The 14,223-nt window shown below is 41.2% G+C and overlaps 1 non-coding gene across 1 annotated transcript; it reads left to right on the top strand.

Moving 5' to 3' along the window:
* The first annotated feature begins 2,166 nt into the window (after positions 1-2,166).
* Trnah-gug lies at positions 2,167-2,238 on the top strand. The gene has a single exon. It is a non-coding gene; the product is annotated as a tRNA-His (tRNA).
* The last annotated feature ends 11,985 nt before the right edge of the window (positions 2,239-14,223 follow it).

Here is a 14,223-nt window from a genome sequence, read left to right as displayed (position 1 = left end):
TCGGAGGGAGTGAAAGTGAATAAGTATATTTTTGAAGTCGCCAGACTGAACGAATACACAAACCAAACCATTACCACCTTGATCAGCAAATGAAAGAGGACGCTTCAACAGCAAGCACTCACCAAGTTGACTCCGGATCAACAACCCAGATAGAGAGTAGCTTTGGAATTCAACGAAATTTCCCTTTCGTTGAAACCAAAACTGGGAAAACATGATTTGGACGTCGTCTTCGACAGCAGGATCAATCAACCCTAAGCCCTTCTAGGATCGACCAAAGGTCCAATCGATCAAATGGCCAAGTCCGGAATATACGAAATTTCCTGCGCAGACTACAGAAAAGTGTACATCGGACAAACCAGAAGAGACGTGGAAACACGTTTAGAAGAACACCTGAAGGAGGCAGATTTGGTGGAAAAAGGGGTACTCCTGATTCTTCAAATTCGTCAGGAGGTGCATTGGTAGGCAAAATTATATCTATATTATATCTTATATCATCTCTGAGAATATTTCTCAATATTTGTTTGCTGATTATATTGTGTTGACAAATCCTTCTCTCTAGTGAGTGCCATAAATGTTCAATGGAATGAAGGTCTGGAGGTTGTTCAGGTGTATGAAGTTGTTTTGAGTCATTATACACTACCCAAAACCTCACAGCTTAGGCTCTATGCTTGGGATCATTATCATGTTGAAAATAATAATCCCCCCCTTCGCTTCAAATTATTCTTCAAAATATTAAGGTAAGCTAGTTTATCCATTGTTGGCTCAATAAACTCAAGGGCACCCACGCCGTTAGCCAACATACACCCCCAAATCATTACTCCGCCACCACTGTGCTCCACTTTTGAAAATAAATTTTCTTTTTGGAAAGCTGTCCCTGATTTCCTCCATACTATTTTTCGTCTTTTTTATTCCGAAAGTGTAATATTTGTTTTCTTCTGAAAACAAAACATCTTTCCAAAACAGTTTCGGTTCTGTACGTACTGTTTAGCAAAGATAAGGCGCTTTTTTCGATTAATCGGAAAAATGAAAGGTATTTGCCGCGCGACTCGCCTTTTTAAGTATTTTCCTGGTGGTATCCTGACAAATTTGCTTATTCAACTTTTGCTTGATTTCAACTGTCATCTCCCTTGCAGTTTGATGAGGATTTTTTTTCACAATTGTTAAAATACTGCGCTTTCTCTCCTGGACAACATTGATGGATGACCAGAACGGCCTTTCGAACAGAACTCACCTGTTGATTTGAAGTTGTTAACAACCCGCTGAAAGGATAAAGGTTGTCTTCCAACGACTCCTGCAATTTCCTTGTAACTTGTTCGCTCCTTCCATAATTTAACTATGATTTTTCTCTCGCTAATGGAAATTTGTATATTTGTACATATTTCCACATTCAACTTTCCTCATACGGTTAGGAAAATTGAAATCCCGACACCGTCGTAAGAAATACACAAGTGTTGAGAAAAGAGGTGAAAGGAGTTGTACATGTGTTTATTTTTTTGTTTGATACAATATGAAGAAAATTAATAAATGAACGAAGTTATGAAGAGCCGATTACAAAAGAAACTCCATTTTTGTAAGCAAAATTGAAATCCGAACAGAACTGAAAAATCATGATATTGATATCAAAAACCCAAATAATGACTAGTTAATACCTCGTATGAAGATCTTTAGCTTCAGATACAGCCTTCACTATTTATGTCATGGATATTATTTTAAATTCCTCGAGAAGACGTTGCATCAAGGTTTTTTTGCTCGAAATGGAACTTCCGCAAAGTCTATCGTCGAAGTAATCTCATCATCTCGCAGATCCTCAATAATATTGCAATCCCAGGAGTGTGGAGGAGTTTCATCCATCTTTCTTCTTCAATGAGCCTTTGCCTCAATCAACTAACCTTCCAACTTCAAATCTTCGGCCACTATCCAAGAAAATGATTTCTTCCAAATTCAATGAAAGAAATACATGAAACTCAATTCATACTTTCCGGTAAAACAGTTGAAAGTCAAAACAATTCAGCGAATGAAAGCTCAAAGTTCACTACGGAAACTTTGGCTGAATGGGTGCTTTTATTGAGTGTGCTTCCATATTACTTCATAGTTTACAGCTTTCTGTATTGTATCTCTCATGGTTGTATATAAAACACTTGAAGGCCGCAATATGTACTCCCAATAGCCGTGATCGTCTAGTGGTTAGGACCCTACGTTGTGGCCGTAGTAACCCAGGTTCGAATCCTGGTCACGGCAATGTCCATGAGACATTGTCACGGATGGGAGCTCGCTTTTTTGAATTTTTTTTATTAAAGTATAAATTTAACTCTCTATATCAGCCGCCATATGCATATTCCATGATATGCGGTCGACGTTTTTGTTCAATTTATGAAGTCATAGCCTTCTTGGCTGAAATACATATATGAAGAATGCGCAGAATATTTCTTTCACTTTTTAATATAAAAATTCATATACACTCGCTAGAAAAAATGTGCGTACACTAAGCAGTTCCTGATTATTCGTTAGTAAAACACACGAATAAATTAGTTTTTTAAAAACATTTTATTGTTTGCATATTGCTTGTGGTCTTGTTGCTTTGATAAGGCCACTTTTACGAAATTAGAATTCAAGGAAACTGAAATAAAAAAAGGGAAATAAGAAAAGTCACAAATGTTCAGTAGAAAAAGTCTGCGTACAGCCACATAATTAGGTGATTCCCCGAAATATAAATCCTTGCCATTTGGAGTAAATTGATTGTGAGTTATTGGTTTGGCTGTGTTTGAAGTGTGAAAAATAAGGACGTTTTTTCGTTATTTTGTGTGTATAATTGTTATTATGGAATTGAAGCGAAAAGAGATTTGTGTAAGTGAAAGAAAAATTATAATAAAATTATGGGAAGAAGGAAAAAGTTTCCGCGAAATAGCCAGGATAGTAGGAAGGCGACATTCATCTGTTCAAAGGGTAGTTAACAACTTTAAATCGACGGGAATAATAACATCGAAGCCACGATCTGGTCGCCCATCGAAGTTGTCGATTAGGGAAAGGCGAAGTATTATAGGTTCGGTGAAAAAGAATCCACGAATAACTGCACCACAAATCGCGAAAGATATTGAACTTAAGTTCAACAAAAAAATTTGTGCTGATACTGCACGGAAAACACTCAAGAGAGCTGGTTACCATGGGCGAGTTGCACGTAAGAAACCATTTATTTCATTAACTAATAGGCGAAAACGAATAAAATTTGCGAATAAGTACGTAAACCAATCAAATGAATTCTGGAAAAATGTGCTTTTCTCAGATGAAAGTAAATACTGCATTTTTGGAATTAAAGGAAGAAAAATAGTATGGAGAAAAGCATGTACAGCATTGAATAAAGAAAATTTGATGCCAACGGTAAAGCATGGTGGTGGCGGAATAATGATTTGGGGGTGTATGGCAAGTGGTGGCGTAGGAAATCTGCAATTTATAGAGTCTACCATGGACAAATATGACTACCTAAATATTTTAAAACGTAATTTAAAACAAAGTGCTGAAAATTTACGCCTGGGTGACGAATTTTATTTTATGCATGACAACGACCCTAAGCATACGGCTGAGGTTAATAAGCTGTGGCTATTATATAATGTTCCCAAACAGTTACATACACCCCCACAATCGCCAGATTTAAATCCCATAGAACATCTGTGGGATTTATTAGAACGCAGAATTCGCCAATACGATATAACTTCAAAGGATATGCTGAAAAATGTATTACAAGAAGAATGGAATAAAATAAGTGTTGAAGAAACATCTAAACTTGTATCTTCTATGCCGAAAAGATTAAAAGAGGTCATAAAAAGAAAAGGGTATCCTACAAGCTACTGATTTGCTTTTCATATTTACTCAAATATAATTTTTTTTAAATATTTGTTTACTGTACGCAGACTTTTTCTACTGAATTATTGCGATTCTTTTAATTTTTGGCTTTATAACCTGGTTTTTGTAAGACTTATAACTTAGTGAATTAAATACACTAAAACTACGGAACTATTTGTAATGTTTGGATAATAAATTCGCCACAAAAATTAGCTTAATTTTTTTGTTTTACTAAGGAAAAGTATCATACTACTGAGTGTACGCACACTTTTTCTGCCTAGTGTATGTATATCCATACGGGTGTGCATTTTTTTGCAAATCGTACTATAGTAAATTAATTAACTTTCGAAGTATCTTTATGTTCAAATCTAACCAGACTTGCAAAATTGCTGTTTTTAAGTCCGTTGCTGCTAAATACTGCCGACCATTTGCGTAAAAAAGCTGCTGCTGAAATGCTTCATACATTTTCGGTTGGATTAAGCCAAAAATTGTATTGAAGGAAACAGATTTTTTTTGACGTTTTTACTACATCTTGCTGAATTATGAATTCTTTCCTATTATCTATCTTTTGAATAGCTAATTACAACATGGTGCAAGATCCCAATAAATCTTTCTGACTTCGAATAAAACTATTAAAAGGAAAGGTTTCCAATTTAATTACAGAATTTTATTTATTTTGAGGTAGCAAACACGTGTTTCGGACACAACATGTGTCCTTCTTCAGTGCTCATTGTGTAATGATTTGTTTTACTTAACTCTAAGTCTTATATACCCCCAGTTAGACCAATTAACTAATATTTAATTAACTAACTGAAAAATTACCCATATCGGTGTTCAACAACCTGACGGTACTTTGTTTAAATATTTCTAGATTTTCTGCGGCGTCTAGTTTTTGGACTTTATGTATTTTTTGTATGATATCCACATTGTCCCATGACATGTTATGGCCGCTGTCTACTATATGTTTTACGACTGCAGACTTAAGGGGGTCATCCCGTGTATCGGGTTGGAGAAATCGATTTTTTTTTGCATGAATTGTATATAGTGTATATATATAGTGGAGAATATGTGGGCAAAGGGATTTTCCGATATTCCGAGTGGTTCAGAAATTACAGTGTTAAACAGGTAAGGAGTTTGCAGCCGCGGCTAGGGTACTCGATGAGAAATAGCATCGAATCTTTTTTTACCTGTTAGTTTTTTACCTGAGCCTTATAAATTCCAACACAGGTATAAATATAAAAAGATGGAAAACCAATCAATTGTCTAAACTTATTTGCTGTCTAGAATAAAAAGGATAATCCAGTCTAGAGTGAGCACTGAAAGGCGTTCAAGTTATACTCAGTTATATTTTGTTGTAAGCATTGTGCTGTTTGTGTGTTCAGTAATTTTTTTAAATGGATCGTACGAAGGGAGATCGCTTTAACGTTCAACGTCATGCTCGCACTAAAAAACGAGTATTTCATGGGAATCGATACTTATCAGAAAAGAATAAGGACTACGCATCAACATCAGCAAAGAAACTTTTAGCAAGCATGAACATGGATGTTCCAATTGCGACAAGTTTAGTATACTTTATATTGGATTTTGCTGGAGTTTTCTCCGGTATTTCTGCAAATTTCTGCAAATAATAAAATATACGTAGTAGTAAAAAAGGAATGCGTAGGACATGTCGAGAAAAGAATGGGAACGCGGCTTAGAAATGCAAAGAAGAATCACAAAGGCATTGGTGGAAAAGGGGCTGGAAAATTTACTGATAAGGATATTAACGACCTCACTCCATTTTTTGGGCTAGCTATTCGTCGACACGCAAATTCGATAGAAGAAATGAAGCAAGAAATTCGGGCAACTTTCTTCCATAAATGTTCTACAGACGAAAATCCTCAGCATCAAAATTGTCCAGCAGGCCAGGACAGTTGGTGTAAATGGCGCAAAGCGGAAGCTAAAGGAGAACTGGATAGTTTCCACCACGAGAAGGCACCTTTGACTGAAGAAGTTCAAACAGTTATCAAACCAATCTACGTAGATTTGTCACGAGATGATCTCTTGAACAGATATTTAGGAGCCGATACCCAGAATAACAACGAGTCGTTAAACGCATTGATCAGGACTTTCACCCTCATTCTGGGGCCAAGGATGTAGAAATAGTCACTTTTCTGGCTGTAATTATTTTCAACGAAGGATTGAATGGCATTCTCAAAATCCTAGTGACAATCGGATGTCAAGTTGGTCACATATGTCAGGTCTATGCCGACCGCCTAAATGAAGCGCCAATTTGGGGGTCCGAACGACGATCGACTGACCTCTCTTAAAGAGCCAGAATTGAAACCAGAGAGCAACAATCCGCCTTACAAGACTTTTTTGAAGAAACTGGAGGGTGCTCTCTATGGACCAGGTATAGCAGATTAATGCTGAATTAAAATTTTAAATGACATTTAAATTTTCAAATGCGTTTTCCTCGAAACAGCATCTTGAAAACCGGCTGCTACCATAACTCAAAATCTATTCAACCAAATTCTTTGAAATTTTCACGACTTCTTTAATACATATTTCTACGGTCCGCAAACTAGGATAATTGCAATCGGACGGGTCGTTTTTATTTTTATTCATAAAAAAAGCCGTAAAAAAACACCAAAATCCAAAAAATTAAGTTTAAAAGCCCACCAAAAATTTACCTTTTAATATTAATTATCCTAGTTTGCGGACCGTAGAATATTATCCACATTAAAATGCCGTTTAGTTTTTTATCTTCAGATGAACACAGCGCCCTCCAGCGTGGCAGCAGAAAAACACCTTTTTTTGGAGATGGGTGCATAAATTGACACGTATTCCAAAAACTAGCTACGATATCAAGCTGAAAAATTTATCACATATACTAGAGTTGTCAGTAAATATATGGTGAAAAAATCACGTTTCTATCTTTATCCAGTCCTTCAAAATAATTTTTCAAAAAAAGGCCAAAAAAAACGGCTTTCACACGGGATGACCCCCTTAACTCTAAGTCTTATATACCCTCAGTTAGACCAATTAATATTAATATTAACTAACTGAAAAAAATCCCATATCGGTGTTCAACAACCTGACGATACGTTGTTTAAATATTTCTAAACTTTCTCCGGCGTCTAGTTTGTGGACTTTATGTACTTTTTGTATGATATCCACATTGTTCCATGACATGTTATGGCCGCTGTCTACTATATGTTTTGCGACTGCAGACTTAACATGCCGTATTGGGTTTTTTGTCTTTTTCTGACTTCATTTTCTTTGTTATAAAACACAATTACAGTTTTCTGTAATAAGAATTTAGTCTTGATGGCTCATTTGCACACAGATCCTACTAATAGTAGCAATGTACGTGCGGCTGATACGTCTGGATTTTTTGTTTGAAGTAATGATATTATGCCCCTTTTCCGTCCAAGACATATGTTTTTGTGTAAACTGTCTGTCTGTCTATCCGTCTGTCTGTCTGTCTTTTTTTTCCGATGGAAGGTGGAAAGCTTCAAAAGCTACCGCAGGCTCCTGCCACACGGTTATGTGGGACTCTTACCCACTAAAACCACCTCCTTCCACTCTCCCCGCGGGACTCCCATTTGGTATTACGTCGCGGGGCTGGATCCGAATTTATTCTGCGCTCATGTCAACATTCGTGTTCCTCCTGCCTAAGCTTCTTTCCGATGGCTGTAATCACTTTTTCAACTTCGGTCCATATCCCCTTGGCTTTCACCATAAGCTCCATGATATTTTCGGGTGTAAAGTGCTCCCCGGTTGTAGCTTCTAATGTAGCCCATTGGGTTTCGAATCTGGGGCAATGAAAAAAGACGTGTTCTGCGTCCTCTGGAATGTTTGCACACTGTGGGAAATAGGACGAATCATCACGCCCAAATCGATACAGATATGCTCGATAGCCTCCGTGTCCGCTCAAGAATTGAGTTAGGTCGAAACCTACTTCGCCGTGAGGTCGCTCGATCCATTTCCGGATATCCCATATGATTTTGTGAGTCCAACGGCCTTTTTCTGACTCGTCCCACTTCTCTTGCCATTCCGCGACAGTTTCAGCTCGTGCGAACTGTCGCCGACGGGCAGGAGATTCTCCGGTGAGGTACGTTCGATCGTAAAGTCGTTGTATTTCTTTCGCCAGAATCTCAATCGGGATCATTCCTGCTATCACGCAAGCTGCTTCATTAGAAATTGTTCTGTAAGCGCAACGTGTTCGGAGTACACTTATGCGATACGCAGCTCCAATCTTTTTCTTATTTATTATATTTTCCAGTGCATCTGCCCATACTGGGGCTGCATACAGTAGGATCGAACTGACCACCCTTGAAATAAGGAGTCGACGGCTCGGCCTTGGGCCACCTATATTTGGTAGCATTCTCGCAACCAGCGCTCCGATGTTATATGCCTTGGTTGCTGCACCCTCCACATGCAATCTGAAATTCAACCTCTGGTCAATCATTACACCTAAGTACTTAAGTGCAGGCTTGGAATAAATTGTTTGCGTTCCAACTTTGATCTTCATGGAAGTGCACTTTCTCCGCTTGGTAATAAGTACTACTTCCATCTTATGCTCTGCGAGCTGTAGACCAGCATTCTCTAACCAAGATTTAATCTCATAGACTGCTTCATTTGCATAGAGCTCGGCTTCCTCGAGAAGGCGTGCAACAACCGTCACACCAATATCGTCCGCGAAACCAATGGAGGCCACACCAGTAGGAAGGTCTAGGGTCAGTACCCCGTTATACATAATAATCCACAAGAGTGGCCCTAGGACAGAACCTTGTGGAACTCCGCATGTCGTTTGGTAGGATTTCATTCCTTTATCTGATTCGCAGCACAGAGTCCTATCGATTAGGAAGTCGGCGACCATACGCACCAGGTACTTCGCCACGCCTAAGTTAATTAGGGGCTCAAGTATCTTGCTCCATCTAGCGGAATTGAAGGCGTTCTTCACATCAAGTGTAATCACTGCACAACATTTGCCCTCGTCAAGTGCGGTCTTAGCTGTGTTAGCTACTAGGACAAGTGCATCCGTTGTAGATCTCCCCTTTCGAAAACCGAACTGATTTTCGGAGAGACCGCCATCCTTTTCGGCAGTTCGAATTAATCTGTTATAGATTACTCGTTCGAATAGTTTGCCAGTATTATTTAGAAGGCATATCGGCCTGTAGGAGGAAGCTTCACCCAAAGGTTTGTTTGGCACTGTCTGTCTGTCTGTCTGTCCGTCACACGCATTTTTTTTGTATAATTCTGACCGCTCTGTGAGAAGATGTAGGGTAGGGTTTTGCCGGTTTCTTCATTTGATGTTTCTATCCGGCATTAAAATCAACTGCACTCGATGCTTTCTAATTGAAAGTCGCAATTTTGACACAATTTGTGACGCGATTAACTAATTTTGAGCAGCTTTTTCCTTGAAAATGTTGATTTGTCGGCGGAGTTTCTTTATGTTTCCTGCAAATTTGAAGTGGAAATACCATATTTGTTTCCCAATTTAAAGAAAGTTGGTATCATTTCCTTCTATCTATTAATTCGGTGACAAATTCGAACGCACAATTCGAAAGTCCAGTTTCTTTTAAAACCGTGATTTGGTTTTTTTTTTCCATTTCTTCTAGGAGGTTTCTTCCTCATTGCCATTTTAATATTCCGCTTTTTTCAATTGAAATTTTTAAAAAAGGATGACGAACCCTCCAATCAGGCGGAAATGAAAGTCATCTCACTGAAGAGGATGGACCTCATCCGAAAGACAAGAGTAGAGTAAGAGAAGGTAGTCAAGAAGTACAAGGTAGTCCCACGGGTAATGAAGACTGCTACCATCGTCCAGCGAAACATCTTCATGGATGTCAAAAATGGCTCAATGAAGATGGAAGAACTGGACACCAGCGAAATTTCTGGATGACAGCCGAAGAGGAGCTAAGGAAAAAGCACATCGCTAGTGCAGCCTCTAGTTGCGCGAAACACAATGCCCTCAGCCCGCTAGAGGGAGAACAAAAAATCGCCAAAAGAAGCGAGGGGAAAACAGTAGGGATCCGCCGACGAGGATGCAGCAGGAAGATTTCCACGAGGTGGTAATCAATCAGATCAAGCAGCGTCGGAAACAGGAGAAAATTCAGCAACAACAATCTAAGTTGAATTGCGACAGCAGTGGCTTCACTGTAGCAAAATCGAAGTCGGCGACATCAGCGTCAAAGAAAAAGAGAAGGGCAAACCATAGTCAGAGGCCATTTTCATTAAGCCGAAGGAAGGGAGATCTTTCGCGGAAGTTCTTCAAGAAGTCCGCAACAACGCCAAACCAGAAGACGCTGGGGTAAATGATAAATCTATCCAATGGACTCGAACTGACGATCTACTTGTAGAGTTTGGAGCGAAGACGGAAAAGAAGTTTACGTTCTGCGAGACAGGTTAGAGCACCCTAGGTTTCCAGCCTAGAACCCCTGTGTATCCTTCAAATAGGAGATCTGGATTGTCTCACTAATACGGAAGAGGTGGGGGGAGACGATAAAAAAGGATTACCCAGATTGTCACTGACCCTAAGAAGACAGCGAGCCAACTTCTCGATTGCGAGAAAATAAAGATCGGATATTTGCAGAATAAGCCGAAGGGTAGTTCCAACCCGCTACTTTAAGTGCTAGGCATGGGGTAGAAACACTTTGTATTACAAGTGGGGCGAACCCGGGCACAGAGTGAAGACTTGTGATTCGGCGAAGCGCTGTGTGCTTTACAAGGACTGCGGTCTGCAAAAAGAAGTTGTGGCTCAAGTTCCCGCTTTTGGACGTTGCCAGGTCTTCAAAGAAGAGTTACAAAAAGCGAAAAGTCAAGCAAAATGATTCACATCGTGCAAGCAAACATGCATAGGAGTGCAACTGTTCCCAACCTGCACCATCTACCCCGGTGCAAGAAAGAAAAGTTGATTTATTGCTTCTCATCGAACAGTACCAAGATAGGAGCTCACCATCACGGTACGCCGATATATCTGGCACTGCTGCCATCTCGTTGAGAGACATGGTTAACTTGCGAGTGCAGGCCCATGGTCATTGGAATGGCTTGGCTTGGGTTCGTTGTGCGGAAGAGACGTTTTTCAGCGTTTACTTCCCACTGAACGAATCTCTATAAGCTTTCTGGAATAGGCTTGCGCCTTGGAGGAGGAGGTTAGAAATACGGGAAGGAGAATTCTAGTCGGAGAAGACTTTATCGTCAGACCACTCGAATGGGGCATGTCTCAACCAGAGTCTTGAGCCACAAAGATTTTGGAGATGGCCACCAGGACAGAACTGATTGTCTTAAATTGTCTTAAATAACAATGAACCTTATTATGGCAGCTTGTAATGCATCGGCTCCCAAAAGGAAACTGCGTCCCAGGAAATTGCCCGTGGTCGGCTGAAATCGCAAGCCTACAAAGCAATTGCCTCAGACTTCAGCGGATTGCCCCGCGCGGGAGGCCAAGACCAGGTGGCGCTTAGAGCCGCAGATTATAAGAGTGGGAAAAAGGCACTCCGCCACGAAATCAACAGGCAGAAGGCACGCTAGTGGCAGGAGCTAATCAACGATGTGAACAAAGAGCCATGGGGTCTCGAGAAATCGCACAAGCCCTTTTTCCTGTCCACCCCATCTGAACTGACGTCGTCGATGAAGGAGTGAGTACTGAGGAATGAATACACACACTTCGATGCAAAAGAACTAGTTGAGACGATCCCGTCCCTGAGGGACAAAAAGCACCAGGACCGGACGGTATTCCCAGCGAAGAATGGAAACTCGTATGTAAATACATGCCGGACTTGCTACTCGACGCGTTCAACGCATGTTTGACAGCTGGTGTTTTTCCCTCCCGCTGGCAGGTTGGGAAACTTGTGCTGATAAGCAAGGGAAAAAACGACCCAGAGGCCACGAATGACTAACGTAATATGTGCTACGGGACCCTGCCCATCAACACAATATAGTTTTAGAGCGGGACGATCCACAATTGATGCCATTGAGAAGGTGATCCAAGAGGGAAAACTGGCTGAGGCACACAGTCGCCACTGTCGGCAAGTGGTGCTCCCGTGACCCTCGACGTAAGAAGCGCCTTTAATTCTGCGAGGTTGGGCGATATGCTTGAGGCACCTATTATGGATGTTGAGGGATTATTTAAAGGACCGTGCTCTACTCTACGAGACCCAGAAAGAACAGCGCCGAATGAAGGCAACATCGAGGGCGGCTTAGGGATCTATCCTTGGTCCGGACATTCGAAACGCTTATACGATAGCCGATAAGCGGACGATGTTGCGGCGCTGGTTACCACACGCACGGTTGAACAGGCTCAACGCGCACTGGGAATGGTGATGCGGCGAGTAAGCATATGGATGGCGGAGCATGGATTCTCCCTAGCTCTGGAGAAAACTGAAGTCGTTGTGCTGACCAAAGAGAGGTTTCCCACAGTCATTCATATTCAGGTAGGTGAAACCATGGTTTTGTCGAAGCCGGTCGTGAAATACCTCAGCATCATGATAGTCACGAAAATGAGCGGCTATTTCAATCTCACCTGCACACAATCGGGAAATCACGCTCGCCCGACTGTATTTATTGCAAGGACATGATGGATGATGTCTGTCAAACCTTTTTCTGTCTTCGGTCCCCGGACAACACAATTGAGGCCATGCTGCAGAGTGGCTCGTCACACTCAAGGCAAGGATGCCAGGGTAGCTGCGGCACCCTGAATCTACGGGATTTAGCTCCTATACTGAATAGGCCTCACCTGAGGTAATGTGTCAAACGGTTCCGGGTCAGAGTCCTGGACGCTCCAGGGGGGTGTTTTAGCCGGTAGTCTGTGTGAGACAGGAACCCGGGACTTTGTGCGTAATTACATTTTATCTTCCTACCTAAAAGAAAAACAAAAACTACAGAGGAGACTGCAAAGTCGGAGAACGGCACCTTGTACGAGGCGGTAGGGCACGTTCTACTACTCAAAACCTGCTTCAGTTGTAATATGAAAATTAAACTTGAAGATTTTGCCAGCCAAGTACGAACGGAGCCCACCCCCCGAAAGCACCAATGATAACGGAATGCGAATTATTCAATGAGTAGTATCACACGAAATGGTTTTTAGAATACCCGGTTTGCACGTAAAGTGGTACCTAAACTAACGTGGGCGTCCTCTCCAGCCGGGACAACTTTCAACGAAATTGATCGCGTGTTAATTGAACGCTGGCACCTTTCAACTTCGATGAATGTCAGAACTTATAGAAACGTCGTCGAGCGGAGAAGCGATGTCACAGATAGAAAAAGGAAGTGTGGGAGAACCAAGAGGTCTGTGAACTCAACCATCGCAATCGCACAAAACGCGTAAGTTTTACAAACAAGTCAACAGGATGAAGCCATACACAATTTGATACTCACCCTGTCAAGACAAAGACGGAAATCTGATTTCTGACCATGTGGGCATATTTGAGTTATGGGTTGAGTATTTTGATGAACCAGAATATCGGGGAGTTGACTTAAGAATCATAAATCCAGCTCGGAACGTCTATAAGGGCAATATCTATAGTAGAAAAAAGAAGTTATGGCAGACCCTGGCTGTTTATGATTTATCATATTTAAGCATGTGGTTCGTTCAAGATCAATCCTACCATAAAGTTCATTAATATGCAGTCAATTCCAGAACTTTGACACTAATTCTAATACAGGGTGCGGCAGCATAACTTCCTTTTTTAAAATGCGCGCCAGTCAGTTAGTTGATGTCATAGCGGAGCGCTAGTGGCCTCGTTCAAGAGGGGATACTGTAAAGTTTTGTCCCGACACGGTTCAGTCGCCATCATGCGTTGGAATAGTGAGAAGCGTGCCTTTGCCGTTGAGGTTTACTTTTCAAGCGGATATTCGGTTATTGCAACACAGTGTGCATTTCGGAATCGCTTTAATTTAGCCTCGTTGGCTCCCGTCCCAGACCGCAAATCAATTGTTACATGGGTCACTACATTCAGACAAACTGCAAGTGCGACAAAAGGAAGAACTGGAGTCCCTCGGCCGTTAGATCACCTGAGAACATTGAAGCAGTGAGAGCGTCAATGTTGCGATCGCCACGGCGTTCTGCGCGCAAACACGCATCTGCCCTTGGACTATCCGATCGTTCTGTGAGAAGAATTCTTCGTGATGATCTTCATTTTCATCCCTATAAGATGGCGATAGTGCAGGAACTTTCAGAACGTGACTTTAATTCTCGGATGAACGCGTGTGAGCTTCTTCTTGATATCGTTCCCGAGGGTTCTATTGTTTTTTTTAGCGATGAAGCCCATTTTCATTTGTGTGGGTCGGTTAACAAACAAAACATGCGCTACTGGGCTGACACCAACCCTCGAGAATTGCATCAAAAGCCTTTGCATTCACCCAAAGTCACAGTGTGGTGTGCAATTTCCTCAGCTGGAA

The sequence above is a fragment of the Hermetia illucens genome, chromosome 1 (genome assembly GCF_905115235.1).
Source record: "Hermetia illucens chromosome 1, iHerIll2.2.curated.20191125, whole genome shotgun sequence".
NCBI classification, from domain to species: Eukaryota; Metazoa; Arthropoda; class Insecta; order Diptera; family Stratiomyidae; genus Hermetia; species Hermetia illucens.
This window is presented reverse-complemented; position numbering and strand designations above follow the sequence as displayed.